We start from the raw sequence: 25,386 nt of genomic DNA, 5'->3' as shown, positions 1-25,386 counted from the left end.
CGCTGCTCTCCCCGCGATCCCCGCGTGCGGAGGCTGGGCCTGTGCCGGCGGCCGGCCGAGTCGCCTCCCGCTCGCCCACGAGGGCCCCGGAGGAGGCTGGAGTTCTGGCCCCGCTAGGAATAAGTGACATATAATAACTACAGCATAGTGACATTGCATATGGAAAGGAATAAACGTCAAAGTCTGGTTGGAGTGGCTACGGTGGTGGGGGCGGGACCCTAACCCAACCGATTCCACGGAAGTCAAAAGCCACCGGCGTACCGCAGTCCCCAACGCATACAACGGGTCCTGAGACTCTCCCGACGGCTTCGACGCAGCCACTACGCACGCGGCAGCTCCCGACAGGCTGATGCTGCGGAATCCCCACCGCGTCCTGGGGTGGAGGGAGGAGGGCAGACGGTGCCCCGGGCCTCCACAGGCTCCAGCATCCCCGGGACCCCCCGCCTCGCGACCCACCACCACAAGGCCGGAGGTGGTGGCACTGAGGTTGCGAAAAACCATGTTTCTGTGCATCTCTCTAAAAGTTTTTTTTTATTTTTTTTAACTTTTATTTATTTTTGAGAGACAGAGAGACAAAGCATGAGTGAGGGAGGAGCAGAGAAAGAGGGAAACACAGAATCCGGAGCAGGCTCCAGGCTCTGAGCTGCCAGTACAGAGCCCGATGCAGGGTTTAAACCTACGGACTGTGAGATCATGACCTGACCCAAAGTCGCACACTTAACCAATTGAGCCACCCAGGCCCCCCATAAAAGTTAATTTTTTTTAATGTAAATGGTTTTTCAATACTGTAACACAGAAGAGGGCACAGCCACGACCTGCACGAGGTTGAACCATCCCACAAAATGATATGCCTCAGTCCTGACCCTAGTGATCTCAGAATGGGGCCTTACCCGGAGACAGGGCCACTGCAGGCGCCATCGGTAAAAGGGGGTCGGTCACCTGAAGTCAGTGAGTCCCACACCAACAGCACACTGTCCTTACCAGGAGATACCGTGTGCCCCTGGATGCAGAGAGGGGTGACATGTCCACCAACCAAGGGACACCGAGGATGTCTGGCATCACTGGAGGCTGGAGGCACAGGGAGTGCCCCCCCCAGAAGCAGCACGGCCCCGCGACACCTCAGTTTAGGGCTTGCGGCCTCCAGCCTGAAAGGGATGCCTGCCGTTTGAGCCCTGAGCCTGTGGCTTGGTTAGGGCAGCCCCAGGAGAGTAGGAAGACCCTAAAAACAAACAGAAATGCCTGAGTCAAGAGTGGGCCCAGTGTCCTCGAGCCCTCCCCTGGCCGGGGACTTCTCCATCCTCCGCCGGTCACAGGATGTGAAATGGGTCCCACCTGCTGTGGTGAGAAACCACCTCTGCTTTGTTCAGTGCAAATGTGATTTCCACTGTTCGCCAGGACACGCAGGAGGCTCCAGGAAGGAAGCGCACAGGAGGCACCAGAAGTTCAGAGGCGCTACAGATATGGGTCTGCTGCCCATAGTGGGGGGGGGGGGGCATCTGGTGACCAGAGAGCAGAGGACAGTGCCCGCAGTGGCTGCCAGCAGGAGTAGCTGCGTCAGCCCGAGGGTCTCACCGGTGCGCGGGCAGGTGGGCGTCACGCGGCGGCAGGAGGAGCCGATGCCCAGGCGAACTCCACTGTCATGTCACTCCGCTGTCCTAGACGTGAACACACGCCCCCCGCCCGGCCCCTTCCTAGAATGAGCAACCCTAAACCCTCGGAGAGTTGGCAGAGGCCCTCCCCCCAGGGACTGGCAGCCACACAGGCATGGTGGCAGCAGGCTCTGAGCAGCACAGGGCAATCTGCGCTGTGGAGACGTGACCCACAGGCTCCGACGCGGAAAACCCAAATGAGCCTGTGGCCGCGGTGGAACGGAGGCGTCAGCGAACTCCCAGCTCTGATGTGAGCGGTGGTAGATGTGAGCACCCACACGAGCACGTGCAGCCAGTACATTCTCAGTCCCGCGTCCACCAGAGGCACCAAGACAGAGGGGACGCGCGGAGGACCTCAACACCCGAGTCCCAGAAGACGGAAGGACGGCAAGCAGGGCCCCCGGGACAGGCTGCCGCAGGCCATGGCTCAGGCGGCCAGAGCGTGGAAGTACGAAGACATGACATACATAAACGGGGTTTGGTGGGAAGCAGGGCGCAGGCGGTCTCCAGGCTACGAGGGGAGAAGGGGCCTGGAGGAGTCCTTGCTGACAGAGCCACACGCTGGAATCACGCCCTCCCCACGGCACCGGGCGCCGATCCTGCGCCCGACACATGCACACACTCGCACACACACACACGCACACCTGCCACCTGTAGCGAGGAGACGTCAGGCCGACTCAAAGCCAGGGACCCACCGGGCAGAGCCTGCGCTCTTCAGAAATATATGAGATGCACCCCCGTCAACATCTTCGCCCAGAGCCCACCCCATGAGTGCCCCCCAGCTTGCACGGGGTCCACATGTGGGGCTCGTGGGTGTTCCGTAGCTGAGCCCCTGCCCTTGGCACAGAGAATGACCTCAGATTCCAGGAGGGGGTCCTGACCCAGAGATGCCACTGTCCCTCCCCAGAGCACACCCCACCTCTCCCCCAGCCAAGATGGGTGCCTATCATGGTGTTTCCAGGGGCCACCTCCTCCCCCATTGGTTCCGGTGGCGCTGGACAGGACCCCTGAGGCCTGGCCCCTCGCCATGGCCAGAGGGGCGGACAAGGAGCCTGGGGCCATGAAGGGAGGCCTCCCCAGAGCCCAGGCTCCGATGCAGGATGCCCGTGGGCCTGAGTGCGTGGCCCATTTGGATTCCAGGGAACGTGGCTCTGTGATCCACATGTACAGGCCACGCAGGCTGCGTCCCCAAGGGGACATACCCCAGCCCCATCCTGCCGCTTGCTTACCCGAAAGCTGCCTGGTGAGATCCAAATGTGCTTCTCTTCTTTGTGTGTATTTTCTCTGGAGCCCGACCCATGCTTTTCTGCATTCTCTTTGAGATAAAAATCAAAAACAAATCTTTAAAGGCCATCTCCAAAAACCACAGAATGGCTGGAATTAAATAAACATAAAGCTTATGGTTTTCCTCTCAGGAACTTCCTGCTTATCTGAGCCTTGAGTCAGCAGCACCTCAGAGCCCGGGGGAGGCTCCTGGGGGCCCGGGGCTCAGCCTCCAAGCAGGGGCCCCACCGGAAGGCGACCATCCCCGGGCTCCGACCTGCTAGCCTGGTGCAGTTGCAAGCACTGACTCGCTTCCTGTTGGAGAGGAGTCTCCCTGAGGCCTGCGCACGATCATCACAGTGTGAGCCGATCAGTGCCCCCCAAATATCCATGCCCACAGATGAGAGGCTCGGGGGAAAAGACAGCTCATTACACCCCTGGGTGGCAGAGAGGGGCCACGCACAAGGGCACGGGAAGCACCACGGTGTTTAGGGCAGAAACCTGAGTTGGGGGCGGCAGGCTTGAGAGCGGGACGGGCTTGGGCATGACCGCCTGCCGCTGCCCAGTCCCCGGCCCTGGTGATCTAGGGCGCAGGGAACATGTGCACTGCTAGGCAAGTGGACAAGACGCGGTGGGGCGGACGCAGGACTGGCCAGTTCCACGGGAAGCTCCGAACTTCCTCCCACCCAAGAGCCTCATGTCAGAAAGGAGGCCGCTGAGCTGCTGTCCCTCAGGGCACTTACAGGACAACGTAAGTGCTCGTCGCCTGACACCAGCCAGGAGTCGTCGTGCGACTGGACTCAATCCCGAGGCTAACCACCAGCGTCACTGCAGAACCCCCCCCCACCGGGCTGAGGGGCTCCTCGAGACTCCCCCATGTCAGGTGCCACGGTATCACGTGACCCACAGAGTTTGGGGGGTTCTGATAAAGGATATGGCTCGGGAACAGGGATGGAAGAGACACACAGGGCAAGGGGTGGGGGAGGGGCTCTGCCCCAGGGGTGGGACCTCACCCTCGAGCCCCCGGGGCTCAGGGGCTTTTACGGAGGTTTCGTTACAGAAGCAGGACTGATTAGTCACTGGAGGCTGGGCGTTAATCCCCATCACCTTGCTTCTCCACTGCAGGTTGGGGGAGGGATGGAGACCTAAAGGTCCAACCCTGGCACCTGGAGCTGGGAGCAGCCCCCAGGCACCTCAGCAGCAGCCAGAAGAGCCTCACCCGCCCCAGGTGCCAGTGCCTGGGGACAAAGACCAAATGGTAATTTTTTATTATCCCACAGGCCTCTCCTGACAAACATCAGGCCGCTGTTTTAAAAGCCGCAGTCCGTGAATGACTTTTTTGATCTGCAGGTGCAGACGTGCGGCTCTGCCCGCGGCCTCCCTGCCTGCGGCTCGGGGAAAGCAGGGGCAGGCGAGGGGAGACACCGCGTCTCACAGAGGGGCCCCAGGAGGAGATGACAGCGGGAACCACGCAGACCCACCTGCCCCACAAACACCCGCGGAGCCGCCCCGCGGCCAGCAAGCCCACGCTGGACAGGCCCCAGGGCACAGCGCCCCGCCCCCCCAGCACACAGGGACCTGGGCACAGATGTGCACAGCAGCGCAGAGTCCACCCCCCAGAGGAGGGTGAACAAGCCAGGGCCCAGCCACAGGACGGAATGCCACCCGCCTCGAAAAGTTAGGAGATTCTGACGCACGCTCCAACATGGACGCACCTGGAGGACGTCGCGCCTCTGGAAAGAAGCCTCCGAAGGAAAATGCTGTGGTTCCTCTTCCGAGAGGTCCCTGGAGGGGTCAAATCCACAGACACAGGGAGTAGACAGAGGGCGCCAGGTGAGGGAGTCAATGCCAACTGACCTGGGGTTTCATTTGGGGACCGTGAAATGTCCTCGGCCCGGACAGAGGTGATGTCACATGACCTCTTGAATGCCCTAAATGTCACCTCGGTAAAGAAGCCTGAGGCGGCGCTGCAAGGCTGAGCGGCCAGCTCCCCAGGCGAGCGGGCGGGCAGTGGGCTGCACCTGCGCTCACTCTCCAGCTTCCACCCGGCCCTCCCGCCCTTCCTCACCTCCCACCACCGCGCACCGCCCTGTGGTCTCCCGCCTTTGCCGGGGTCCCCCACGCCCATTCAATACCCAGCATAACAGACACAGGAGCCAAGACGGTGAGCCCTCGAGGCCCCCACTTACACCAACTCAGGTCCCTCCCAAGGACCTGGAGCACCAGCCACCACAGGCTGAAAGAGCGGCCCCAGGGCCCAAGTCCCCCACAAGCCCCCACCCCACTTCTGAGCCAGGGGCCTGAGAGTGAACTCTGGACCCATTTTATGATAAAATCTTGGTATTAAAATGCACGTACACAAAGACCTCTCCGGCAGAGGCTTGATGAAAGGTCAGCCCCACCCCGGACCCGGACCGGAGGCTCACCTTGCAGATCTCAGTGGTGAGAGCTTCCGGCAGCTCCTGGGCCTTCAGCCTGGAGGACCCTCCGAGAGGCTGCTAGACCCCCTCGAGGGGACCTGCAGCCTCCAGCGAGCTACAGCGGGCATTCGGGGCTGGAAGCAACTCAGGGCTCCTCCCAGGGCCTGAGGGACCCGTGGGAGAGGAGCCAGAGCCCGGCCTGAAGGCGGCCCCGCCCCTCGAGGGCGCAGACCCGGCAGGAATGGCGGCAGGTCTGGGCTCAGCTCCACACCACGGCAGCACACGGGCAGAAGGCGGAGGCGACCCACCGGCTGGTCCACAGACGGCCCCATGAAGGAAGTGCCCCGTCCACACGTGGGAAGGCTGCCCAAGGAGGAGGCCCGGACACGTCCTGCGGCACCGACAAAGCTCACACAGGTGCCGCTGGGGGAGAAGCCAGGCACAGGCCACAAGGCGTGACCCCACTCACACGGCACGTCTGGAGCAGGCAAGTCCGAGGAGACCGAGAGCACAGCAGGCAGGGAATGACCACTACTGGGTACAGAGTTTCTTTTGGGAGCAGGTGATGGGAATGTTCGGGACCGAGACAGAGGTGCTGAGCGCACAACACGGTGATTGTGGTAAATGCCGCTGCACTGTTGAATACTAAGTGGTTAATCTCATGTGCATTTCATCTCATTGTTAAAGAAGAAGCTGAAAAACCCATTCATTTAGAATCACGGGCAAGTGGCGGCCGGAGAGCTGGGGGTGCAGAGGGGCTGCTGTGTCTGACACCCTTCCCGCCAGAAGGTCCCAGGTCCCCACACACGTCGCACACCCTGCAGGGCAGCATCCTCAGGACATGTGACTGACACATTCAGGACCGGAGATGGCCCCATCTTCCCTGCTGTGACCTTGGGCCTGTTACTCCTCACCGCTCCAGGAGCCCTGAGGCCCCGGCTGCCCCTGCACGTCCCGAGCGGGCCCCGTGTGTGTGCACGTGTGTGTGGTCGTGTGCGCACACGCACTGTGCAGTGTGTTGTGTTTGCACCTGCATGCACAGCTACAGCACGTGCGTGTGTCTGTGAGAGCGTGTGCGCACGTGTACTACCCGCAGCTTCCTATTCATGTGTGACACATATGTGTGTGATAGTATGTGCCCTCAGTTGTGTACGTGCACGCACCACCACTCCACGTGTGCGTGTGTCCTCAGGGGGAGTGTGTGTGTGTGGTGTGCGCACCTACGCGTGCACGTGTGTACTCCGAGAAGGTGGGCTGTGGCACGGCTCCCTCCAAAAGAAATCCCATGTGAGCTACAGATTCAACTTTTTTTTTAAGGTTTTGTTAAATAATCTCTGTACCCAACGTGGGGCTGGAACTCACAACCCGGAGATCAAGAGCCGCCAGGTCCTCCGACTGAGCCGGCCAGGTGCCCCTCAGCTCTTAGTTTTCCAGTAGCACCTCCTATCAGAAGAGGAAAAGGAAACAGAGTTAGTGTGAATGACACACTTCACCGGATGGATCTAACACACTACGGCCCCACGACGAGATGCGGATAGCGACTTTCACACGCACCTGCTGGCTCGCCGCCTGTGCCAAGTCTTCCCGTCGGGTGGGTCTCTGCCCCGAAGGCCCTCGCTCCAGGCCAGCCCCACTTCCGGGGCGCAGGGGCCGCGGCGGCACGTGGCAGGCACCCCGGCTCCTCCTCTCTGTCCCGGCACCAACGGCAAGCCACAAGCAACAGACAAAGCCATGCGCGGACGCCGCGGGCCCAGGGGGACCGGCACGGTGGTGCGGGTGGCCACCGTGACCCGACGGCGGCTCTGAGGTCCGGTCCGGAGTCCGCGGGGCAGCAGGCAGATCACATCTCACTTGCCAGGTCCCCTAGTCCAGGCCCCACGGCCTCTGGGTCTCCACTGGTGTCCCCTGAATCCACAGTCCCGAAAGTGTTCCAAGGGATTTGGGTAATATCATCATAAGAAACCACCAACAATCCAGTCAAACTGTCCATTAAGCTGCTTTCAGCTGCCCAGGGTGCACCTTTGGGACGACGTGAAAACTCAGGGCACGGGTGGGAGGAAGACCTCAGGCGGTGCCCAGGCCAGCACTGGCCACGTAGAAAGAGGCCGGAGAGACTAGCCAGGCTCTCGTGCCTCGGAACGCCGGCTTCCGTCTGCCCGGCCCTGCGGACCCTGGCATGCCCGGCTGGCGGGCTGCCCGCACGCGCAAGGGGAATGTTCTGGTCAGGATGCGGGGGAAGGCACGTGGCTGCACGGCGGGCACACTGCTCTGCGACAGGCGGCGCCTCCCACACGGTTAATTTAAGACCCGGGACGTGGAGGCTGAGGCTGTTGGGCTGCGCGAGGCCTCTGCTGAATCCCACAGAATGTACCTTGAAGAAAACGACAGCCACGTGAACGGCACCAGCTCCGTGGCCCCCGCGCCCTCTGCAGCCTGTGACCCTTACAGTCTGTCCCTGCAGGCTTGCCACCGACGAGCTCTCCCTCCTCTGGACAAATGGAACCGTAGCTTCCGTGCGGAGCCGTCTTCTTTTCCTGCACCAGGAAGACAAAACACCGCCGCACATGGTAGCAGAAGGGAGCAGACTGTCAGGACCCGGCTTTGCTCAAAAGCGGCTGGCTGGGAGGCAAACCCGATTCTATTTAGGTGGATGAAACCGCAGGTTAGCTTTGCCAAGAACGAGAACTTGGAGGGAAGAGACAGGACGTGAGGAATCAGATGAATTTCTTTTGTGAGGCAGAATATTCTATCAGTTTGCGTCTATAAATTCTAACAAGCTTACTAAAGGAAGACAGAAACCACGCACACACACACAACGCAGAGCCCAAGGCCCAAAGCTGTTCCAGAACAGAAGAAAATTAGAGCAAAAGCAAAATCACACTTGAAATTAAAGCAGGGAGGTTCAAGGAAGCTTCCAACGAGGAACCAAGAGAGAAAAGTAAAGCTTTCAGAAAAGAACAGGGGTGAGGGATGGGTGGTGGGGCGCCGCGAGGCATCTAATTTTATCTGGCTTCTTTCCAACAGTAAAATCGAATCTATCATTCTCGCCAGTGGAAGCTCTTAATGAAAATGTAGAGACTAAAACTTGCGGTTCTCTGGGGATGCTGCCGGGAAGGGCCCCAGCAGCCGCCAGCCCACCCCGAGAACGGTGACTGCGAGGCCTTCGGGCTGTCATGCGGCCCCTAGGACACCCTGTCCCTGAGCAGGAGGCCGAGACCTGCTTGTGTTTATGCCCCTGAGCCTCCTCCCGGCCGCAGAGGGGGCGTCTCCTCCAAGACTCCAGCTGTCAGCTCTTGGCCCCAGAGACCTGGCAGGCCGGGCAGGACTGAGAAGGGCAGGTCCTCGGCTCTGCCTCTCACAGCCACGCCTTCCCCTCCCCTGCCACCCCATCATGCCATCCCCGTCCCCATCCCCACTCAGACAGCCATGGCCACCCCCAGCCGCCCCGTCCCCATCCCCACTCAGTCAGGAAAACTGTGCAACTATCACCCTACCTGGCATCAGCCTTCCCCGTCACCCCAAAATGAAACCCCATGCCTTGTAGGAGTCACTCCCGGACGCCCTCCCCAGGCCCCGGCAGCCACTGCTCTCCTTTCATCTCCATGGACTTGCCTGTTCTGGACGTTTCCTATAAGTGAACTCAAATAACATGCGACCCTTTGTGTCTGGATGATCTCACTGAGCACCGTGTTTCAAGGTGCATCCGTGTGAATCTAAGGAAAGTGTTTCCTTCCTTTTTAGAGCCAAATAATATTCCACCATGCAGCCAGGGCCTGTTCGTTTATCCATCCGTCCGTCTACAGACATTTAGATCATTTGGAACTTTGGCTGCTGTGAACAGCCTGGGCGCACGGGGATCTGCTCAGACCCCTGCTTTCAGTGGCCTTGGACGTGCACCTAGGAGCAGGATCACCGGCTGCACAGTGACTGCCCGTTTCACCTGCTGAGGAACCGCCACACGGCCGCTGCGCCATTTCACATCCTGCGGACAGTGTGACGCGCCAATTTCCCCACATCCTCCCCGGCACCTGTTATTTTCTATTTTGTTTTCTTACAACCGCCACAGTGGGACTGAAGGGATCCCTCAGGGTGGCTGTGATTTACATTCTGCACGGCATTTTTTCAGCGGCCCTCTGGCCATCTGTGTGTCTCCTTTGGGGAAATATCTGGTAAACCCTTTGTGCATTTTTTATAGTGGACTTTTCTGTTTCCTCTTGTCTTTCTCAAACCACCGAATGTAGGAGGCTCTGGGTGTCCCAGGGTCTGGGTGCGGGGGGTGGGGGTGGTCCCGCTGCTCAGTGGGGAGGCTCGCTGGGCCCGCCAGCCCTGCCCACACTGCGGGGCGACGGGCCCTGCGCAGCGCGGCAGCCTCAGCCACTGCTTGGGAACAGGCAGGAGGGGCCGTCTGTCTTTCGCTGTTCTCATCGGTGATCCTCGGTTAAGGATCTTTGATCGAGGGATGTTATCATCCAGTATATCTTATTTTCTCCCAGGAAGAAATGGAACCCAACCATCAGAGCACGTAAGAAATGCCAGAGGCCAGGTTGGTACTATGAGCCAGAGTAACATAAATTATCCAAACCTCCCAAACGAAAGCCCGCGGCAACCAAAAATTCTGGAAAAGGTTTTAGGAACCAAACTTTGCCTTCATTTAAAGGGAAAAATGGCTACCGCTTAAAAGAGACAACGTGTAGCAATACCAGATGTCACCATGATGCTTAAAATAGGGACAAATCCCAAACGCAAAAGAGGCCTTCTACCGCTTCAAGGTTGCGCCACCAGCCGCCGCTCCCTGCACGGCGGGCTCCGTGTTCCTCCAGGTTCTGCCTGTGACAAACAGACGATTTGGATTCATTTCCACAAAAGCGGGGCCCACATGACTCTCAAAAGACATGCTCTCGGCACACGAGACGCTAAGAGCCACGTTACAGCACTTCGCATTTTAAATTTCTGACGTTCTACAGTGTCTCTCCCTGAAACACCGCATGATTTAGACGGAGCCGCCCGAAATAGAGATGGCACAGCTTCCGTGCCTACGTGAAAACACGGCTGTGACTGCTCACCCCTGCAAGCTGGCTGACGGCATGAACACCCCCAGCCACGTGAGCACGCCCCTGTCCCGCCGGAGGTGCCCAGGGCTCCCGTTGCTCAGTGGCGGCCCCTCCCAGTGCTCCTGAAGCTGGGAGCGCCCAGAGCCTCTGGTGGCCCCGCCCCAGGCCGTGGAGGGCCCCCACTTCCCTCTGAGCGCCAGGCAGATGACACGTGCAGGGTGCAGTAGGGCCACGTAGCAAAGCCCCCTTACGTTTCTTAGATGGGACATTTTGAACCTGATTTAAACAAAACACTAGGGAAAACTAAACATTTTTTTGAAGTTTCCAATATCCAATCGCCACCCGAGGCGGTGACGAGCCGCCCGCCCTGCAAAAGGGCGCACCCCGGCCTGCTCCACGGCCCGCCTGCCTTCGGCTGGGGCTGCTTCTCTCTCTCACCCTCACAGCGTGACGGTGTCTGCCAAGGACACGACGAGCAGTCCTGATCTTTCCGCTCGTTCTGCTGAGTTTTGTGAGCATGATGTCACACACCGGGGAAAGAAAGGCAGATGGAGGGTGTAGGGGTCCTCGGTCCCAGCACCCATCCCCCACACACCTTCCACCCCCATTCCCTCACCCGCCTCCCATGCCTGGCCAAGTTAGGGAGCCTCTGTTAAGAAGGCTGCAGGAGGGGCGCCTGGGGGCTCAGTCAGTTAAGCGGCTGACTTCGGCTCAGATCATGATCTTGAGGTTCACGAGATTGAGCCCCACGTCAGGTTCTGGGCTGACAGCTCAGAGCCTGGAGCTTGCTTCGGATTCTGTGTCTCCCTCTCTCTCTGCCCTCCTCTGCTCATGCTCTGTCTTTCTTTCTCTCAAAAAATAAATAAATGTTGGGACGCCCGGGTGGCTCAGTCGGTTAAGCACCCGGCTTCGGCTCAGGGCATGATCTGGTTCGTGGCAAGCCCTGAGTCGGGCTCTGTGCTGACAGCTAGCTCAGAGCCTGGAGCCTGCTTCAGATTCTGCATCTTCCTCTTTCTCTGACCCTCCTCTGCTCGCACTGTCTCTCTCTGTCTCTCAAAAATAAATTAAAAACCTTTTTTAAAAATTTAAAAAGTAAATAAATGTTAAAAAATTTTTTTTAAATGCTGCAGGAGCACATCTTATGTTATGTGACTGGGGCTTGTCAATTAAACTGACAAGCAACAGATTAACAGAAAAAAACAGTTTCGTCATGTGCACATGGGAAATAAGAAAAATAGCTGGTTCAGTAGTTTCAGTTAGACGTTTACACACCTAACTTAGTAGGGGAAAGACGGAGGGGAGAAAAATCTTTCTGAAAGCTATTAGGCTTCTTTATAAAGACAAATGTGTTTTAGGAAAATAATTGAGCTATAAGGAAGTTTGTAGTAACACTGGTCTATACAGGTCTAAGTGGCCTCTTTGTGTCTTTCGGGGCCGTAAAACCCCCAGAGAAGAGGTTTGGGATGGGTTTTATCTGTGGTCCCCCTTTTGGGAGTAGACCCACCCTAGAGGACTTCGGGCAGAAGTTGCCGCTGCTAGTCAGGTAAGTGAGCTCCAACAAGGATTCTCTCTGCATCTGCTAATTCTCAGGTGTCTTCAGCTCAAAATAACCCTCAAGCCAAGGTGGGACATTGTGGAGCAGCATCTCCGGCTCCCTTCAAGGCCTCTGCCATGCGCACTCGCCCCATCACGCAGCTGTAACCGAGCCCCCCTGGGCCAGCAGGAGTCGCTGTTGTGTGGACTCCAGCCGTTCCTTCCTCTAGGACCAGGCCACAGCAGATCTTTGAAGAGTCACTCGATCTCCCAAGTGAGGATGTTTAGAAGACCCAAGGCAGGAGACACCAAGAGAAGAGCATGGTCCCCGTGGCAGCCCGGAGCCCACTGTGGAGCAGAGAAGAGGGACTCTGCCTAGTCCTCGCTCCAGGAAGCCGGGGAGAGAGCCCAGGAAGGCAAGGGGGCCAAAGCCTCCCACGTTCCGCCAGCCAGGCCAGGGCCGCAGGGTCCAGGCGGCCCCAAGTAGGAAAAGGTCACACAAACATCCTCTGATGGAAACCATTCAGCTGCCTGCTTCCTAAAGCCCTGGCGACACGGACGGTGCTGAGTGGCTCAGGTCAGTGCTTGTGACCGCTGCCCTTCTCTGCTGCCAGCACCCACCGCTCCCGAGTTTCCTCTGTCGCCCAAACCGTGGTTGTGTTTAGAGCACCCGGTCAATTACTGTGACAATAACACAACTTGAAGGGTCTGCCCCGACACATCAGAGTTTCTTCCGCTTGGAATAAGAAGAATAAATTCTCCTCCCCATCCAAAAGAAGAAGAAGAAGAAGAAACAAGCAGGCACAAGTGTTCTTAACTTCCTCCAAAAGACATGCACTTGGGAATGTCTGCAACCCAAAGATTTTTGTCCATTCAAGACACAATGGGACACTAAAAAGGGCCAAGGCGCGAGCCTTTCCATAATTTGAGTCACTTAAGTGTACACATATCTTGTCGGTTTCTAAGGGAACCTACTACCATATTCCTTTATACGTTTCTTTTCTAATTCAAGAAAAATGACCCTAAAGAGAAGAATGGATGGAATGGAATGTTATTAGGTGACAGTCTCCTGTGGGTTTCACAGCCAAAGCCAGGTGGTTGGAAAGAACAGAGCTGGAACGGGTTCTCTGGTTTTAAGAGATGGCGGTCAGAATCCTTGGGCTTTGTCCTGGCAGTTAGCAGTAGCTCCGAGGCATGGCTCAGCCAAGGATTGGAGGCCCTTCATCACCACCATCACCACCACCATCTTCATCACCACCGTCACCATCACGGCCATCACCATCATCACGACCATTGCCATTACCACCATCGCCATCATCACTACCAACATCAGCATCACCAGTGTCACCATTAGTACAATCCTCATCACCACCATCACCACCCCCGTCAGCACCGTCACCACTATCATCATTACCACCATCAACACCATCATCACTGTCATTACCAACATCACCGTCAACACGGTCTCGGGCTGACACTAACCATCAGCTCTTCCTCTCTGTTAGCTGATCTCATCTTTGCACCCTCCAGAGTAGAGACCATTAACCCGAGCTCGTAAGTGACGCACGCAGGGCATACAGAAATTAAAGCCATACACCTGGGAAAGGACAACACCGCAGTGGGAGCCCCTGCTTGCTTTCTCCATGATAAACACCAGACCTGTCCCTGAGACACCAGACCACTTGTGAGCCTGACTCCCAGGGCCGGGACGGGACCATGGTCAGCAGGGAGCCACCCTGCTCCTCCTTCCCTTACGTCTCTGTTTATCACACGGAGAACTCTGAGCTCCTAAGCAGTAAAATGTGGCGGCCTGGGTCACGTACAGCAAAAGCTCTGCCAGCCCCCACTGGGGAACAAGGAGAGGGGGGCTCCGGCTGTTCACCCACAGCTGAAGCCACATGAGCCCAACTCAACATGTGGTTCGCTTTTCTGAAGACAAACCACATAGAAAAAAAAGACAAACCACAAAAGTTCAATTCCTGGGGAGCAGAGCTGGTTTTGTTTCTGCTTATAAATGCTGGACGGTATCACAACTTGGGGGCTACAGGGTGAGGGGAGCAGACAGGCAGAGCGTCTGGAAGAAGCTATGGGTGAAGGGTGGAGAAACGCTCTCACCAGAAGCCACTAGAACCACGAGTCACGTCTTGCCGGGTCCGCGCACGGCCGCTTCAGTCACGGGTCCTGCAGAGAGGTGTGTAGAGCTGTCTGTCAGCCTGTGTCCAGAGGCTCCTGAGAACATCAAAAGCCTGGAGCCTAGGTCATGACTCAGCTAAATACGCGCCAGGGCGGGGGGGCGGGGGGAGCGGAGCCACATGTACTTTTTTAAGGCAGGAAACAAGCTTTGCCACAAACCAGGTGTCACCAGGGGCAGCGATGTGTCAGACCCAGATGGCCCTGGGGCTCCAGGCTGCTCCCCCAACAAAGCACTGGGAGGCTGAAAGACTCTCAAGGGTTTGGTCTTCCAGCACCTTCCCCCCACCCAGTCCAGCCTGACCCACACGACCCAGAGGACCCGCCAAGCGCCTATGGCACGCCACTGTGTCCGACTGTGCACACACCAACGTAACTTTTCACTCCCACCGGCTCCCTGGGGAGCTCAGGTCTCGGCAGAAGCAGGTCACCCACAACCAGCGCTGGGCTGGGAGCATGGCTGCCTTTACCAGCCCAAGCTGCCCTCCGCTTGCACCTTGCACCAGCAGAAATCGGGGGCCCCAAAGCCTCACGAGGATGCTAAGGGGTAATGCGGGTAAAAGCAGCACCTCAAAGCCTTAAGAAAACTCCCATCGCCACAACGAAGCCCCCAGAAAAGCCAAAGGGAGATCGTGAGAGACGGCGGCCTGAACACATGGCCCCGTGAGCCAACCTGAGGAGCAAGCCCGACAGGCAGCCGGCAGGCTGGCCCGGGTGCCGTGGGCTCCCTGCAGACCGACAGGCCGAAGCACGAAGACACATGCTCCCCAGGCAGTGCCCAGCCGCCAGCGACCAAAGCGCTCCTGGCCAAAGCAGACCTCTGCTCCCCCCGAGATGAGGCCCCAAGCTAGATGGAGCTGCAGAGCACCCCGCCAGGTGCGCCCCGCCAGGCGCTCCCCTTTAGGCTCCCCCAGCCAGCTGTTCCCAGGCAGGTGCGCCCACCAGATGCTCTCACCAGGTGTTCAGGAATGCCAGGCCCCCCTCTCCCTTGGCTCTGCTGTCTGGTTGCCATTTCTGGGACACCACGTGCTCCCCCAGCCAAGGGCTGCTATCCCTTCACACACGCGTCCCCTCCTCCTTCTCTCTTGCTCCCCACTGTTCCCTGGTCCCCAGCCCCTCTCTGTGTCAGGGGAGAGAAACGGGACCTACAGAAAGGTCATGGGGCAAGAAGCAGTTGCCGTGTCCCCACCTAACCATGAGAAGAAACATCTGACAAACCCCCAGGGAGAAGCATCCTACAAAATTCCTGCCCGACACACCTCAGAGGGTCAAGGCCAACAAAACTAAGAAAAGTCTGAGACACTATCCCTATCGCCCCAGCTCAGAGGAGCCCACGGTGACAGGATGATCAAACAGCATTGGGTCCCAGGACCGAGGGACGAGGGAACAACTGAGGACGTGTGCACAGAGTGCCAGCTGCGGTCTCCAGCCCTGTGCCAGGGACAGCACGGTATCAGTGACAGGCGTGCCACCCGGACACGAGAGGCTACCGACGGGACATCTGCGCAGGGCAGAGAGGCCCAGGGGAGCTCTGTCCTTTCTGCTCTATTTTCCTGGAAACCTAAAACTGCTCTAAAAAAGTAAGTCTCAGGGCGTCTGAGTGGCGCCATCAGTTAAGTGTCTGACTCTTGATTTCAGCCCAGATCATGGCCTCATGGTTTGTGAGATGGAGCCCTGCATCAAGCTCCACACTGAGCACAGAACCTGCCTAGGATTCTCTCTCTCCATCTCTCCCTGCTCGTGCATGTGCGCATGCTGTCCCTCCAAAAAGAAAAAAAAGGAAGTCTATTAACTATTTCTAAAAACTAGCAAGACTCCCCATAATCCTACCAGTTTAGACTTTCCACAGACCCCCAAAGCGAACAAGGCCCTGGCCCTCTGGGAGTGATCTGCGAAGTCCCTGACACGGACATATGCCTGGTCCCCCCACTAAGTCTGCCAGACGTGGGGGGCCACTCCCACGAGAGCCCTCTCACTTGCAACCCCTCTCAGGATTTCTTGAGATGCTGTCTTCTGGGAACCTCAAATAATCCGGGCCTCAGCCGGAAGAAAGGGGCAGCTCCTTAATGTCCAGAGTCGCCTTGATTACAAACCAGACGGCTGCAAGCCCATTTCTCCCCATAAAGTCATATTAAATATTTTACGTCAGGTCCTCCTGATCTTTAACAACAACAAGAACAAATCAAAACGTAGCAAATCCGTGTAGACAGAACACCAAAAGTGACACGCGGCAGCTGTGCCTGCTGCTCAAGGTAGTTGCAAGGCTGTGGGGGCCACTAAGAACTTTCCTTAAAAAAAAAAAAGTTTATTTTCGAGAGAAACAGCATGAGTGGGGGAAGAGCAGGGGGCGGGGGGGACAGAGAATCCCAGGCAGGATCTGCGCTGCCTGCAGAGAGGCCCCTGTGGGAGTCACAAACTGCAGGATCAGGACCTGAGCCAAAGCCGGATGGCTACCCGGCTGAGCCACCCAGGCGCCCCAAGAACTGCCTCTCACACCCGTTCTCTTGGGAGGGCGCCGCGGGGGCTCCAGAGGCAGCGGGCGGGCGCGCACGGAAGGCAAAAGCAGAGTGGAGAACGCAGCTCTTCCTTTAAGGGATCGGACCAGGTGTAAAACAATACCTCTGAATTTGTTTGGGTAAAATACTGCTTTTTCTTAAAACGGAACGTTCATGCATAGTGGATTTTATCTTTTTTTTTTAAGTTTATTTATTGAGAGAGAGAGAGAATGAATCCCAGGCAGGTTCTCACTGTCATGAACCATGAGATCATGACCTGAGCTGAAGTCAGATACTTACCCGGCTGAGCCACCCAGGCGCCCCTATCATTGTCCTTTTAGGTTAAAAAAAAAAACAAACCCTGCCCCTCCCTCCATGTCGTCACCTGACAGAAGGTCAACAAGGCTGATGAGAGATGAGCGGCCGAGCCTGGGGCCCAGGGACGCACTCACGTGCACCTGCGGCTCCACCTAGCGGCGAGGCGTGTCGCAGCGGCTGCCGGACTCCGTCCACCACGAGGGGTCCCCAGCTTTCTGTTTTCCAGGCCACATGGGTGTCATGGCAAGATCCTGCTGGTGAAATGTGTAATCAAGTTCTGTCCTGACAAGGCCTCCCCCCGCCCCCTGCCCGAGGGCCAGGCCCGCCGGACCTTGGCCCAAGGTTCTACTCGGGGTCCTTCCGGTTGTGCAGCGAGCATGTGGCACCCCGTGCTGCTGCTCAGCAGCGTGCCGGGTTCCCTCCTGCCACCGCGGGTCCCATGCAGGCCCGGTCGGGGGACTCAGGGAGTCAAGGAGGAAATACATGAGCGCTTGGCCACCAGCAAGGGAGGAGAAGCAGGGTCTTCCTTCCTTTCTTTCTTTTTTTCTTTTGAACCACCCTTGCATCCTGGGAATAAATCCCACTTGATCATGGTGAATGATTTTTTTAATTAATTAGTTTATTACCAAGTTGGTTTCCATAAAACACCATCACTCCCCTTCCCCTGCCCCCCTCCCCCTTCAGCCCTCGTTCGTTCTCAGTATTCAAGAGTCTCATGATTTGTGTCCCTCTCTTTCCCCCTTCCCCGCCCCATGGTCCCCTGTTAGGTCTCTCCTGTTAGACCTATGGGTGCCAACACATGGTATCTGTCCTTCTCCGCCTGACTTCTTGCGCTTAGCATGACACCCTCGAGGTCCATCCACTTTGCTACAAATGGACAGATTTCATTCTTTTTCACTGCCATGTAGTACTCCATTGTGTATATACACCACATCTTCTTGATCCCCTCCTCAGGTGGTGGACATTGAGGCTCCTTCCATGATGTGGCTAAGAAAAGTCTGAGACGCCATCACTATTGTCCCAGCTCACAGGGGCCCAAGGTGACAGGATGATCAAACAGGATGATCAACTCTTGTTGACAGTGCTGCCATGTGCCCTATGCGTCTGGAGAGAACTAGTCTTTCTTAAGGCCGGAACTCAGAGCCTCACCAAGACATGGCAGCGGGAGGGCCGCCCTGAGCTACTGACCCCGCAGCGACCCAGGAGCACACACGCGGCACCGACAGTGGTGGGTGCAGATCAGATGTGGGTCACCAGGGACACCGAGCTTCGCAGGAGGGCCGGACATCACAGCTCCGTTCTGGGCCTCAACTAGGCTGAACCCTGTCTCTAGGCCGCCCCTCCCCACCCACCTGCAGACTGCCGTCATGCCTTCTCTCGGCACGGCCCAGAGCCACAAGGCCCCTGGGGACACAGCATGAAGCCCCTGGACCGCGTCCCACTGGAAAACCACCACTGCCTGCGGTGCCCCGTCGTCCCCAGCCTGTGACTTCCGCACGCCTAAGCGCCTGACGTCCAGCTCTCACAGGCCTAGGAGAGAGTCCTCGGGAACAGGAAGTAGGAAGCCTGCTCGGAGGTACAGAACACCCCTCGCGCGGGGAAGGGAGAGCCGAGGGGGTGACCTGCGGGAGGAGCCCTTGGGGTAGACCCTGTGAGGAGACCTGGGTGAACCCCTGAGCGAGGGGGTGCAGAGAAGAGAGTGGTGAGGGGACCCGACCAGGGAGACGCTGGGGGAGACCTGGGGGGACTCAGTGAGAATATAACGGAAGATCTGGGGGGACTGAGTATGGAGACAAGAGGGGAGACATGGGGGGGTCAGAGTGGGGAGACGCTAAGGGGAGAACTGAGGGGACTGAGTGGAAAGATACTGAGGGGGACCTGGGGGGGCCTGAGTGAACAGACAACGAGGGAGCCATGGGGGGGACTGAGTGGGGAGACGCTGAGGGGGACCTGGGGGGACTGAGTGAGGACACGCTGAGGGGAGCGCTGGGGGCCTGCGTGAGGTGATGCTGTCGGGAGGCCGGAAGGGGGGACTGAGTGGGGACACCAGGGGGGACCTCAGCGGAGACCCCGCTGGGCGCCTCTTCTGTCTCTAACGCCCAGGTGTACAGGGGCGTCCGCGTCCCAACCCGCCCATCCACGGGTCGGAGCGTCTGGGCCCGGAGACTGTCATCTTCCAAAATTTAACACCAGCCTGGAAAATCCTTGGGGCCGAGGATCCCGCGTTGGGAACTTAGCTCCAGGTAACAACCTGAAAGTCGGCCCCGGGACGCCTGGTCCGGCCTCCACGGAACGCCCGCGCCCCGCGAGGCCGCCGCCGGGCTTCTTGCGCAGCGTTTCCTCGAGACCCCGCCCACAGAGCGCCATGCCCCGCCTTTTCCGGCACTCAACCGGAAATGATCTCCCAAGGCGGAAGTTAGCGGGCTGTTGGAAAGTTGACGGCGGGCGGGTTTGGTTCGGTGGGGCGCGAGGCTGCAGGGAGGACCCGTAGTCAAGCGGAGGGCGCCTCCGCACGGCGACGATGTGGCCCGGCCGGACTTCCAGGCCAGATCCTGACAGTGAGCTGGGTGGCCGCGGGGACGCACACCGAGACCCGCACCTCTGGGCAGCCGGGGCCGCTCGGCGAAGCCTCAGCAGCGCGGGCAGGACCTCAGACACTTCCCCTCCCGTTCCGCCTCCGGCTTTCTTCCCTTCTCTTGCTCAGGATCCTCTAGTTAGAGCAGGGTTGTGTCTGGCCTCTGAGCGAGGAAGGACTTTGACATTTGCAGAGGGTTAGATGCATAGCAGCCTCCGGCCTGGAGAAAGCTCGGGGGCACATCCGTGTGCCCTCAGGCTCCGTGCCTGGCGGATCGGAGGCTGGGAAGAGGTGAGGGGCTGAGAGCACTATGCTCTTAAGTGCTCCCAGAGAGAGCTGGTCTCTGAGCCCCCGCGCATTCAGACCGCCCGCGGGGACCATGGGCGGCATTGGTCGGCGAGCCAGCGGGGCTGTTCACGGAGCCCGTTTCCCCCTGGCTGGACGCCGAGAGATGCCGCGGCTCTGAAGCCATCGCCAGGGGCCCAGCGAAGACATTGTCCTGGATCAGCGATGACGAGATAGGTGTGGACATGAGCTTCAGGAATTCCGTCCTGGTGAAACCTTCCAGTACGTGGTGTGACCTTTGCCTTTCCGTTAAGGGTAGTGTTTATTTTATAACCACTGGGTTTTGCAGCTGATCACCCGGAGGTGCCCGGATGGCATTATCCTAGGGGCTCTGGGTCTGTGCTCCTGCCAGGCAGCTTTGTGGGGACACACTTCCTGCACTCGTGAGTCCTCAGGAACACCGGGCGGCTTCCTGGGTGCTGCGGCTTGCTGCAGATAGAGGGCGCATACTGGCATCCTGGGTGGTCCCAGAACACCAGGTGCTTGTGCTGACTCTTCCCCTCCTGGGGATTCTGCGCCCACCCTGCACCTCTCCGTTTGGTGGGGATTGCCTGTGAGCCGCCCCCACCCACACCCTTCTGGAGACCCACCTGCACAGCATCAGATGCAGCTGTCCAGCTGGCCCAACCTGTGACCACCCCTTCTCCACACATGGCCCCAGGGCAGCACACAGCCTGTCTGGGCTCCATCCCCGTGGTCTGAGCCTGGCTTACCTCTGAATGGCTCTCTGATGCGTGGCAGCCTTGACACATACAGTGCTCGTGGCCAGAGCATCTTGCTGGATCACGAGGACTCTTCTCCAGCGTGGACAGTCTGTGTAGCGAGGTCTTACTTTGCCCTCACTGCCCCCTCTTCATTGTCATGGACACCATCTGTCTGCCACTTGGGCATTGAGACCTGCCTCCTCTGCCTCCAGGCCACTCCCCACATGCTGCTCACAGAGCTGCCCTGGCTGCCAGACATTCTCACCTTTGGGGTGAGGCCTGTGTGGGGGGAGGGGGAAGGCAGCAGACAGAGTGATATCACCAGGTGTCTCCTCTCTGCTTTGGGAGGAAAAACTGGGCCCTGAACCTGTCTCTAAAAGGCCTCTGGCATCACACCGCCTTCAGTGGTGGGAGTGTTACCCCGGCAGGCACCACAGTTACCAGAGGTACAGCCTGTTGACTTGGGCATCAGGCCACTGTCCCCACGTGGGGTGGCTCCCTGTGCAAGGGCAGAGTTCCTGTGGCGTGCGGGGCGGTCAGCTTCGAGGCTCAGAGCGCAAGGGGCCCTCCGTTTAGCCCCAGCCCCATCCACGTGCCTGCATCAGCGCTGCTGCCGCGGTGCCGCCGCCCGTTGGCCGGAATGGGAGTCAGCTCGGCAGTCACTGCAGATGCCCCTGTGCCCCTACGAGCCAGATGCCCTGACGGCCCAGTGGCCCAACGCATACATCCACCCCCCCCACTTTGTATGGTGGACGTGTCTTTGGAGTGCAAACGGGTATACTCGCTGCTGACGCTCGAGGACCCGCCCCCCCCCCCCACCTAAACGGCATCAGCCTCATCAGGCAGCGACCCCACGCGGCCTGTAGGTGTAGTCAGACCAGAACCAGCCACGTGCCAGTGTCCTGAGCCCGCGCAGGTGGCAGACCTAGGCCTCAGTGTATGCGAGCTGCTGTGCCTGTCTCCGCACTGGGGGGCCACACATCCAGGCCACTGGCACCCTCCAGTCCTGTCTGGTAGTGGGCGGCCTGAGCCAGTAGGTGGCACCCGTCTGCGTTCCATCTCCCAGCAGGGATCGGGTGATCTGAACCTCACATGGGGATGTCAGCACAGCAGGACCCCCCCCCCCAAGGACTTGTCCCCTGGTCTGGCCTTGGCCACTGGCTCTGGGTGGGGGGAGGATGGGGCTGGGCCAGCAAGGAGATCCCCCTTCACTCTGACCGGGCAAAGTTACTTGACCTTTTTCTTGTGTCAGAGTAAGCGTCTGCTGGAGGGGAGGCAGCTCTGACTCCCAGGGGGCCTGGTGGGGCTGGTGGAAAATGGGACAGTGGGCAGCCTGAGCCAGTGACATGGCAGGCCTCCCCTGTGCCCAGCAAGTATCACAGGCTCCCCTCCACAGCCTTCCCAAAACGGGACCCCCTGCAGCTTGGCAGATTCACGTCTATTTTAGAAAACTGCCCTTTCCTTTGCTGGACGTTCAGAAGTTGCTTTGCTATCGGGCGCCCAGGTGGCTCAGTGGGTTAAGCCTCTGATTTTTGGTTTCGGCTCAGGACACAATCTCGTGGTTTGTGAGTTTGGGCCCCATGTCCAGCTCTGTGCTACCAGTATGGAGCCAACTTGGGATTCTCTCTCCCACTCCCTCCCCCCCCTCTCTCTCTGCCCCTCCCCTGCTTGTTTGCTGGCTTACTCTCTCAAAATAAATAATATATATATTAAATTATATATATATATAAGAAGCTGCTTGACTAGTCTCTCACTGTGCCCTGAAGGCCTTGAGCACTCAGGTCAGCTGCCGAGGGGCCTGGCGTTGGTTCACTGGCCGCGGAGCTGCTAAAGGAGCCTCCGCCCTGAGACGGACTCAGGACGCTTTGCAGAAGAGACCCGCCCTCCCGCCCGCGGCCTCCCCGGAACCGGGTCCTACAGGCCGGCGCGTGTCAGCCCAGAGGGCCTGGGTTATCTCCTACTCACTTCCGGGCTCGCAGAGGTGACGTCCGCTCTCCTGTCCTACGAGCTCTCTTTAACAGGGTAAAACAAGAGGCTTCCGTGCTGGTTTTCCAGTCCTGGTATTTGCCACTGCCAGTCCCTCCCGGGGCAGGAAACAAGTCGCCAGGTCCCTGTGGGGCTGCCAGGGCCACGGTCACTGTGCCTGTTGTAAGTCCACAGGCCCCACACCCTCCCTGGGACAGAACGCTGGCCAGCCTGCCCCGCCAGCCCAGGCCCTGCGGCACTAACCACGTGTCCCATGGTGTTACCCCTGTGGGACGTGTCTGTGGCCCTGGGAGGGTTGTGGGGGGTCTGACCCCCCAGCAGTCTGAGGCACTGGGCAGGCTCGCCTCGGGCCTCATGGTGCCTGTGTGCAGGCCGGCCATCTGCCCAGGGCCGTGTCTTGCTCTCTGAGGAGCCTGGTCTCAGCAGGACCCGAGTGTGCCAATGGCCCACCGTTGCCAACATGCCCGCAAATTCACGGCCCGGTGACAGAGACCGGTCCCAGCTCTGGCCTGTGGTCACAGTGGCGCGAGGATGGCACTAGACGGCAGGTCCCTGTCTGGTGGGGCTGCTTCCTCCCCCTCCTCCCTCAGCCCTCTCCAGGGTCCCCTCACACACCAGTCTCTGCTTCCTGCTGCTGTCTCACCAAGCCTGTGACGTCCTCCAGAGGCCCAGCCTACACCGCCGGCTCGCCCACATGGCGGAGCCCAGCAATGGGGCCTGTGGCAGCCGTTTCTAGGCCACCAACCAGCCTGTTGGGTCTCACCAGCAGCCCTGCTAGCGCAGCTAATTTCAGCACAGTGTCTGGTCTCCCTGGACCTGGTCTGGTGTCCACAAGGTGGCGGTCAGCTGGAGGACGAGTTGTTCCTGCTCCCCGCTGGCCCAGCGGCCCAGTAAGGTGAGGAATGCAGCTCCGTACAGGCAGGAGAGCAGGTGTGCACCACTGGGGCCACCGTGTGGGGTGGTGGCCTCCGTGGTGTGGTGTTGCGGTGAGGACCGAGGACCGAGACCGCACAGCAGCGAGAGATGCGCAGCACTGTGCCCCACGTGGCTCCTGCTGTCATGACGACGCACGCACGCAGCTACCTAGCTGCATCCAGGTGCCCCTGCCGTGTGCTTCCTGCCTCGATCCCAGCTGCGGCCACAGCGGGGCCCAGGAGCAGCACGGTGCAGGGCCTGGCAGGCGGGTAAACACAGGCCTCAGGGTGGAGCAAGGCCAGCGCTGCCGGCCATCTGCCCCGGGAGGATGGCAGTGCCCTGGGCTCTGAGCCCCCACCCCCCATAAATCCTTAATAAAAATAATCCCTCATTTTCCTGATGTGCCCCAGTTCCACATCTCCTGATGCGTCACCGTTTTGATGCATGACAGGGGGCAGGGAGGCACAGCTGACCGCATTTCACAGAATCACACTAGGGAGGGCTTGGGAGCCCAAGGGGGCAGGGGCACCCCATCCTGCCTTCTAGGTGAGGACACGACCTTTCACAGGCTCCCAGCCCAGGGGAGGTTACCAGTGCTGCCAAGGGCCAGGCGGAGGCCTTTGCAAGGATTATGATTGGGAAGCTGTGCCCGGCTGGTCTCTGCGGCTGCTGTTGCTGCCTGGGGGCGCCCTGCCCAGGATGCAGCCTGACGCCTGCGTCCCTCAGGGGCCCCAGGGGCAAAGCTCCCCCGAGAGCAGGGCAGCAGGGCCTACCAGACACACCCAGAGCGCCGAATCTGAGGGCAACTAGATGTGGTCCTAGCCCTGACTGCACCGCCCTGAGGAGCAGAAGGCAAAGGGACTGTCTGCTTGGGCCCCATCCCGGGCCAGATGAGGAGCCTGGCAGATAGGTGACGGGCCTGCACTGAGGGAGGGACGCCCTCTCCCTCCCCACAGCCCCCAAAGCCACTCAGCCTGGGCTGGGGCACCCCTGAGCCAGACACCACGTCGTAAGGCAGGACATTGCACCCCCGGGCTACGAAGAACAAGTGTGGCTCTTTCCAGCTTAGGATGAACTGCAGCGTGGACATACCCCCAGCCCTCAAGAGAGCTACCCAGTCTACCTGCTGCTGGCCTGGGAACAGGGCGCAAGCCCAGATACCCTCAAGGGGTCAGGCTCACACCTGTGGGTGGGTCAGCTCCAGGGGAGGGCTTCCCACTGACCCTTCAGTCGGCACTGCTGAGACCTCAGAGGGTATGGTGTCTTGACCCTGTCTCTGTTACTCGTACCTAGCCTACGATGCAGCAGCCGGGTAGGGGCATGGAGGGCTGGAGTACAACCTAATGGCTGTCTTTGGTGGCAACACCCACCCAGCACTGTGGGAGACCACTGTCCAGGGCCAGAGCTGACCCACATTGCCTGCTCCTGCACCTCCCACCCCCACAGGCTGGCAGATCTTGCAGGGTCAGGCGGAGTCCCTGGAGGAGGAGGGCAGGGGGTGGGGGCGGGGCCAGAGCCTGGCCCCCAGGTGGCAGGAGTGGGCGGGGCACCTGCCGGGGCTCAGCTCGCTTATGTGCCCGCTCATTCACTTGGTCCTCGCTGTCACTCACCATCACTTGGTCCTTGTCACTTGGCCCTTGCTGGCACCGTCCAAGGTAGGTCTGATCAACTGGCCCCGTGTGCAGAGCAGGAAACCGAGGCCGGGAGGGATTCTGGGGCTCGCCCAGGTCCCACTGGGCTGATCTGGACCATCCTAACCCCAGATGCCCCTGCCTGTCGGTCTTATGGCCGAGGGCAGCTGCCCTGCGTGTCCCAACAGGCCCAAGCCCACCCATGGGGAGGACCCCCTCGGTCTTCGGGAGGGCGGAGCGGGGGCGGAGGCGGAGCGGCCGAAGGGGAGGGGAGCCGCGTCCTGCGCCGTGCGCGCCGCCCGCAGTGCCCG

The 25,386-nt window shown here is 59.3% G+C and overlaps 1 protein-coding gene and 2 long non-coding RNA genes across 5 annotated transcripts in view; 1 reads left to right on the top strand and 2 right to left on the bottom strand.

The window, feature by feature from the left end:
* Nucleotides 1–706: 706 nt before the first annotated feature.
* On the bottom strand, nucleotides 707–23,809 carry LOC115298662. Of its 2 annotated transcripts, none has more exons than XR_003911822.1 (8): nucleotides 23,145–23,809; nucleotides 22,509–22,662; nucleotides 17,054–17,170; nucleotides 6,887–7,970; nucleotides 5,339–6,775; nucleotides 4,628–4,697; nucleotides 2,879–2,964; nucleotides 707–1,219 (listed from the first exon to the last, which is right to left on the bottom strand). It is a non-coding gene; the product is annotated as an uncharacterized LOC115298662 (long non-coding RNA). The 2 variants fall into 2 exon arrangements; XR_003911823.1 differs by having other exon boundaries at nucleotides 22,509–22,654.
* On the bottom strand, nucleotides 20,072–21,294 carry LOC115298664. Its single transcript, XR_003911824.1, has 2 exons — nucleotides 20,553–21,294; nucleotides 20,072–20,268 (listed from the first exon to the last, which is right to left on the bottom strand). It is a non-coding gene; the product is annotated as an uncharacterized LOC115298664 (long non-coding RNA).
* Nucleotides 23,810–24,992: 1,183 nt separating the features above from the next.
* GNG13 (G protein subunit gamma 13) overlaps nucleotides 24,993–25,386 on the top strand; it is a 2,255-nt gene continuing 1,861 nt past the window's right edge. Inside the window, exon 1 of one of the 2 annotated variants that reach the window (XM_029949371.1) lies at nucleotides 24,993–25,099. The gene's annotated coding sequence lies outside the window, so the exon portion shown is untranslated. The remainder of the gene's footprint in view (nucleotides 25,100–25,386) is intronic. The other variant, XM_029949373.1, reaches the window with a different exon arrangement.

This window comes from Suricata suricatta, chromosome 8, assembly GCF_006229205.1.
Source record: "Suricata suricatta isolate VVHF042 chromosome 8, meerkat_22Aug2017_6uvM2_HiC, whole genome shotgun sequence".
Taxonomy (NCBI): Eukaryota; Metazoa; Chordata; class Mammalia; order Carnivora; family Herpestidae; genus Suricata; species Suricata suricatta.
Note: the sequence above shows the minus strand (reverse complement) of the source record. Positions and strands in the feature narration are given on the sequence as shown.